The sequence below is a fragment of the Argopecten irradians genome, unplaced genomic scaffold (genome assembly GCF_041381155.1).
Source record: "Argopecten irradians isolate NY unplaced genomic scaffold, Ai_NY scaffold_0379, whole genome shotgun sequence".
NCBI lineage: Eukaryota > Metazoa > Mollusca > Bivalvia > Pectinida > Pectinidae > Argopecten > Argopecten irradians.
The window spans coordinates 1-8,035 of NW_027187846.1; positions in this window are offsets into that span (position 1 = coordinate 1).

The window sequence follows — 8,035 nt, forward strand, 5'->3', positions numbered from 1 at the left end:
ATACTTGTTACACTGTACGAATAACTCTGGCTTTATCGTCTAATACAAATAATAGCTTTTTCCGTCTATATGATCAACTGTATTTGGTCCACATATGACGGAACTTTTCCTAAAATGTCCCAGAACTTAGCGAAGCGGTAAAGTTAAAAACGTCATTTCCAGTCCCACTAAAATGAGTACAGTAACATTTTCACTGGAATGACCTTATTTAACAGATATCGAAAATCTTTAGTAAGGCGGTGTCGTCTTTTTCTTGGCCTCCATGGCAAAGGTATTATATTATAAAAGTGTTCCCGCTACGCCTACATTCTATAACAATAGGTAAAAAGGATCAAAGAAAGTGTAATTATAGTCTGTTTCATACAAGTTTCTGATACCGTACTTCGTCTACTTACCTGGAGTTTACCTATGCGTGCATGTGTGCATAGTAGAATTAGTAATTTACTAGTAGTAATAATAGTAGTTTACTAAATAATTCATCAATATTACATGTACATAATAGAATCGTCCTCATGATGAAATATCATATTATAAAACATTTATTATGATTAATACATTAATGAAAAAAACATGTTGAAAATCATAGTTACTGCAAAAGTGTGTTGTAAAATGCACATTCTTACGGCATCACAATCTTCTTCGTGAAAATATGTGATTTGTTACATCATATTCTCCAGAATTAAACCTGCAGTATGTACACCATTGAATGAAATATCACCTATAACACTCTCTAAGTCACATCATATACCATACCAGTTTGTATATGATGATTTGGAAAGAAGTTAGACTTACAAAAAATATGCATGTAAGTAGGAAATATCATGTTGTATGCGTTCGATTTCAAGGTTTGTCATACCTATTTTTGCTGATTACATGATAGATGGTATTTTGCTATTTTCTTATCTTTTTTATTTTTTTTTTACAAAATTAATGTTAGTTCTCCTTGTGAATGTATTTGCCGTCTATTTGATCAGAAAGTAGACATTTCATAAAAATCCGTATATTTTGTCATGGGTTGTATAACTTATGAACTTAATTAAGGACTACTACTAAGGAAATTTTGTTTCACAATTTTTCATTTTGATATTAAATATAGAAATTCAAAGAGCGCATACATTAAATTCCTTGATACAATAGATTTATAACGGTTATAAAGAATATAACATTGTGGCCTGCAGTTGTTATGGTAAAATATTAACATGATATACATGTAAAATTACTAATTTATGTTTCTGAAACTCAAATAATTTTTATTTTTATAATTTGCTAAATATAGAAAACATAGAGTGCTCATTTAACCTGAAAACTTCGGTTTTATCTTCATAAATTTGGTATCTGAACTCAAGCTCATAATCTCAGTAAAAAATTACATTACATGTATGCATGGTATGAAATTTATGTTTCTGATTGAAAATAATTTTTTTTTTTAAGTTGCAAATAATTTAACTGCTCGTCCGTTATATAACTTCGATTTGTCTTCATAAATTTGTATCAACTCAAGCTCATTGAAATATGTCGTATATTGAAATTAACGCATACAGGAAATTTCTGTTAATCGTTCTATGATTTGTTAATGCATCTGGTTGGACAAGGGGAACACTTGCATTCATCTTTTATTTGCTACAAAAGCCCAAAATCTATTTTTTTTTTCTCTAAAAATATTGTATAGATGGGTAAGAATGGATGTTATATGTACTAACATTACGATGTTTGTCTCTAAGGTCGTATGCTATTAAGTTTTATTAGATTCCATAATATAAGAAATTCATTCGAAATTGATAGAGAAATATTGTCATAAAAATATATATAATGCTGTTATGTGTGGCCAAAAATATCGGTGATAAATATCTTATTTTCATTTGTTATTTTTTGTTCGTCTTTGCAAAAAATATATATATACTTATACCTCTAGATACAATTACCAAAATCCATCTGACGACCTTTTGCCCATAATGCAAAACATAGTATATATGTCCAGGTAAAAAATCCAGGTAGATCACACACAGGTAAAGTTACTTTTATGATACAGACTATAATTGTTATAACAACATACTTGCTGGTAGATGTTTTTAAAATGTAGGCGTTCCGGGATACAGCCATTAGAACTCTTTACCCTATGGCCTTTAGAAGCACTTTCTCTGAAGGACTTAACCTTTCGGTTGGGTTCCCCTATACACAGGCACTTACTACATGAGAACGTGCTCAGAGCCTGGATTTCATTAAGTCCATGGATCATAAGCAGGACATTACGGATGGTTGTAGAGTGAAACATATTCTTATGTGACAGCCCATGTTTGTCAATATGGAATTTTTGACAATAACAATTGTTTATTTCTGAGAACATGATAACTTCAGACACCATTATACAGTGTACCGTACGTGGTGCATTATATATCAATTTAAAGTGGTCATAAGACGCTAGGCAACTTTTGATGTCAATGTTCTCTAGAAAAAAGGGCGGTTAGTAACCGTCAAAAGCGCGGAAGGATTCGTAATGTAACTATCCAGTTTACAGGTGTTATTTTGCTCCCCTTTCCTTTAAGCTCACTTCCACTAGGAGTGCATCTACTTCTGCCTTTTTTTAACCATGCTGGTGTGCCACTTCATCATGTACAAATTATTCTCAAGCAGCCAATTGGACCATTTCACGTAATTTTAAACGTCTATCGAAGGGACGTGGTGGGTTGCAAGTCAGTTTTTACTTTCTCGCGCGGACAGGTTACATAAGTGTACTTGTCTGTCACTGACGGTCTTACATTTACTGTAGTCAAGACCGTATCTACCGGACAAATTTTTCCCATTACCATTTCAGATTGCCAATAAAAATCTTTATTTCTCTATATTTTGAATTTTAGACATAACACATTTATCAGCATCGGTATCTCCATTCGAAAGCCGGAGCCTATCGGAAACTTCCCCCCTTTGTTTCCCTCCTTTCCAGTACGGAACGAGGAGGATTCACTTTGTAGCTGATCATGAAACCGGAGAAGGGGGGTTGAGTTTTGGTCTCTCCCTGTTAACCTAATCAGTGGGCTTCATAGTCAGCAGCTTTATATGGGGTTTTCAGGAGCATCCTTTGCAGTCTTAGACTGGCATTTACATATTTTAATCATATTTCTCTGCTTAAAACAGGCAAGGTTATAGCCTAGTGAGGATGAGCGGAAATGCTTTCTTTCAACCCCCTCAGCCTACGTTGCTGATTTTCTCTTGAATCCTCTTTCTCATATATCACTGAAGCTAGGATAGGTGGGGGGCGGTTCCTAAGAAGGGTGCCGGTGGAGGGTACAATATGTGCTACTATATTCTTCCAACGCCCCAAATAAGGGTGCCGGGCCTTTAAACTGTTCCCAAAAACAAAAATTTATTTGTTCGCTTTTGTAATTATAATACAGTCATCTATATCACACTTTCTGCTATGGTATATTAACACTATCCAGCTCATTATAATTTAGACGATAAAATGGTATTTTTGCTCTATTAAAACCAGGAGCAGAAGAACTTGTATTTTTCCTTTAATCAGTTCGAAAAGTAAACTTTACATCATTACCACCAATGAAAAGTTTTATTTTCTTATTGTAATTCAAGATTAAAAATATTTAAAAAAAAAAAATAATTACTTCCGGAAAAAATTCCATGGCACTATACCCTATATCTCAAGTACTGAATTGTGCATGAACCAAAAGCAAAAATAAAATATTTCATAAATTATATGCATTTTTTTGTGTTAGTTAGGACACATACAAACACGATTAATGTCGATTTATACATCAGTTATTGTTCAAAATGATGGCTATGATCATCTATGCTCTGTCGGCGGGTGGAGCATCTTTGAAATATTATGAATCTAACTAGATGTGCTAAACTTAAGACCTGATTACATTAAGTACTCTTAAAAATGTTCCATGAAAGAATAAAATGTATTCTTTTTAATCCTATGTTTACATTTCAGTTTGAAGAAGACGTTGTCTCGTTAAATCATGATTTCAAGGTCAAATTCCATAATTTTGTACATGCAGACAATCAAAATATGTTAAAAGTCAATATAGCACAGACAATACTTAATTTAATCCATAATCTTTTTCAAGATATTATCTAGAAACTGAAATTAAAGAGTGGGCATGCAGTATTAAAATATTAGTAATGAAATGATAAATTGTTGTAATTTACAGAAATGTATAATCTTATTTCATTAGTGATGGTTTACTGATCAGTTTAATGAAAAATTCAAATATGACATGCCATTATAGAATACTGGCCTGTGTGGTTAACATTCGAAAATCCCTTGTTGGGAAATGATCCATGAATCTAAATAAAACATGGCAGATCTACAGGGCAGGATATGTTTATATTCGAAAAGTTTAACTACTACCTCTTTCGATCCACCAAGGATCCAACTTGAGACCTCAGAATGATTAAATACTAGCTATAGTATGATGCTCATTGCTCAACCGATCGAGCTAAGGAGTTCTCCTTGGCTGAGTGGAATAAAATTATATTGTGGTTAATATTGACCAAGGTTGCACAAAAATGACAATAAAGATATCATGAAAATACATGATTTCAAGAAAAACAAATCATAAAATTAAAATAAAACTCTTTGGATTATCAGTTATAATATGTATGTATACCTTTACGACTAAATATTGTCATCATTTGGCATACTGCGCTCAGTACTGGTTTCAGTACTTTAAAATTACTGTACTTTAAATTATTTAACTACTTTTAATAGTACTGTACATTTTACAGTTTTACTAATATGTATCGTTACATGTACAGTGCACAACTGTTTTTCATTATGACCTAATAAGTATTTCATGATAGGTGAATAAAAGCTCAGGTAGAATTTTCATTAAGGAAATCAAGGACGTATATGAGAAGGATAAGTCACACTGGGTTTTGGGGAAGTCCAAGGCAGGCGCTTTTGTGTTTGTGCACTGACCGTGACGTTGGGCGACGATTAATTTTCCTTTGATATCCGCCGGCGCTGCCTTTGATGTAGCTTGCGGGTGCGAGAGTTACCGTCTTACTTTCTGAAGCGGGGCCGTCATTTCATAAGCTGTCGATTATTTTTAACGAAAATTTAAGACATATCCTCTAAATATTCCGTCTTTAATGCAAGTAATATACTTCGTGAAATTTAATAAACTTTACAATGATGTTTCGTTTGACTCGATAAGACAAGTATTTGTTGAGAAAAACGTTTTTTTTATTCCCGGTTCATAGGCGTCTCGCGTGGTGTTTAGTAATGTAAAGAGACAGTCACGAATCCTTCTCACTTAAAAATCCTTGAGGAAATATATTTCAACGTTTTTGACCGAGACAGAAAGTGAAAACTTACGTTCATGTCTGGGGTACTGCACCTTCAATGCGATCGCTTTTGACCCACCAAGTTTACCGACTGCAACATCCTTGGGAGTCGTAACGGGGTCGTATGCCTCCCTCTTTTCTTTTTGCTTTTCCAACAAAGTTTTGTGTTTAAACGTTTTTACTGCATAATAACGACATAACATGAACGTTTGAAACTGTCGACCCGGCAGGATCCTTACGATTCTTTGATGATGCATGCCCGCAGAACTACAGAACTACTCACAAAACAATTCCGGAAATGTCGTTATGCTTATAATATACTGCACGGTTTACGGGGGAAGGAAATCCGGATTAGTGAGTAGTTTCCCATACGACGTTTCTAGCTTAAACCTGAAATTTTTAAATGCTTATGACACAAAATAAATGAATTTAAAGCTAATAATTATTTGTGGGCTTTTGACATTGTTTTATACACCACATGCTATATACAGTATTGACATTGGTAATTTTATAGTGCATATTGCTATGTTATATTGTCATGTGATTTTTTTTTCTTCAGAAAAATATGAGATTTGAATCTCATATTTTGAGAATACTTTTTTCATATATCATTACATATAATCTTTGTACATATCTATAGACAGTGACGAGCGTGCTAGTTTGGGGGGTCCGGGGTATATATCCCCTGGAAAAATATTACGATAAAAAATGACTGAAATGAGTTTTATGATGTATTTTGATGATTTTGCGAGCGCCGAAGGTGCGATATTTTGGTGTTTGGGGGATCCGGGGGTCTCATTCAGGAAAAAATTGTACGATTTAGAATGGGATAGATGTGTTTTACGACGCATTTTGTTGAATTTGTGAGCACCGAAGGCGTGAGATTTTGTTGTTTTGGGGGTCCTGGGTTCTCCCCCAAGGAAAAAAAATGCGATTTAGAATTGCTGAGAAGAGTTTAACGATGTATTTGATGAATTTGTGAGCACCGAAGTCGTGAGATTTTGTTTTGGGGGTCCTGGGTTCTCCCCCAAGGGAAAAAATACGATTTTGGTGTTTGGGGGTTCCGGGAATCTCCCCATCCCCCAAGAAAATGGCTGAGATGAGTTTGACATTGTATTTTGATGATTTTAAAGTGTTCTTAACACGGAAATTTTTCGATATAAAGTTACCTGCATTTAGAAATGATAATTGTGAATGTCGTCATATAATTATGCAACCCTGCTCGATTTGAACATACCGGCTTCATACCATCGGCACACTGTTCTTTAACTCATAAAATAATGAATTGATTTAATTGTCTTGCTAAGATATATAAACAAATTAATATTTTAAGAAACATTTTTGAAATAGTAGAATCCCTTGATAGACATTTTTAGGCTAGTTCATGTGTATTGACTTTTTGGGTGTGTAATTAGGGGAAAGTTGATAACTTTTTATAATATATGTACACTAATTTTCTTTTGTCGATTTACGGACCCTGAAAGATACGGATCATGCGGCTATATATACATTTTGCCACTGCGACTCCCATTACTCTAATGGTAATCGTGATCTGCATTATGAGCCAATAAATGCAGCCTAGACTTGGAGTAGTAATACCTGCATACATGGATATGAGCATTGTTTACTGATACCATGTTAGTCCGCGCAGGAAAATTGGCATTATAGTTGAATGAACCATTTTGGTTATGAAACTTATGAAAAAAAATCTTTTAAATGTATGGATTATTGAAAGTAAACTGAAAAGCTATTGAAAAACATTGAAATTTTGTGATATTTTCAATTTTTTATAGGGACTGTTTTTTATCACATTGAACTTCGCTGATGAGGTTAACTGACTGAAGCAGGAAATTCAAATGTTCAATCGCATCTAAATTATGTTTTACTTTGAACTAGAAAGTAAAATGTAAATATAACAATTAAAGGAATGTTAGATTGCATTTATTGGAGAAATAAATGCAATCTTGTTGGCAGATAAATATTCATAGCGCCCTAACTTTATCTGCCACCCAGATTGCATTTATATCTCCAATAAATGCAATCTAACAATCCTTTAATTGTTAATTAAGGTTTGAATATTACGTGCTTGAAAGTTTTAGGAAATGCGCCGCAAAGCGGCAAAATTTTCTAATATGTCAAAAGTACGAAAAATGTGCAGGAGGACCCTTTTTCTTCCTACGCCCCTGCAAAATCTTTCATTTTGATTGGTTGGCCAAAATGAATCATGTGCGTTAATTGGTTACTTGCAATTGTTGATGTCATGTTTGTATGATGTGCCACATGGATTATTACAATCAAATGATCATATGATAAACACAGAGTCCGAAGGGTTGACGATTATTATTCTCAGAAAGTACACAAGACGGCGCTGCTTGATAGCAGAAACCAGAAAACAAAATTCTAGAGAGATCCGAAGGTTATCCTGAAGCGTTTTGACATGTGCCTGATTTAGAATAGAGGCCCAGACACACTGTACCATACAATTGTATTGCACTTCGAATATGATGCATTTAAAACACTTGGAAAGTAATAGTCAATGTAGTCGAGAATATATGAAGCCTAATTACTTAAACTCGATGTAATATTTCTTTAATGTCTCCGTAAGCAATTTGTTCCTATATTTTAACCCTATTTTTAGCGTCGGCGAATGGTTATGTAAATTGATATACTTGATAAAATAATATCCAACTTTTGGAGTGTATATTGTTAAATGTGAGGACCTAAACTA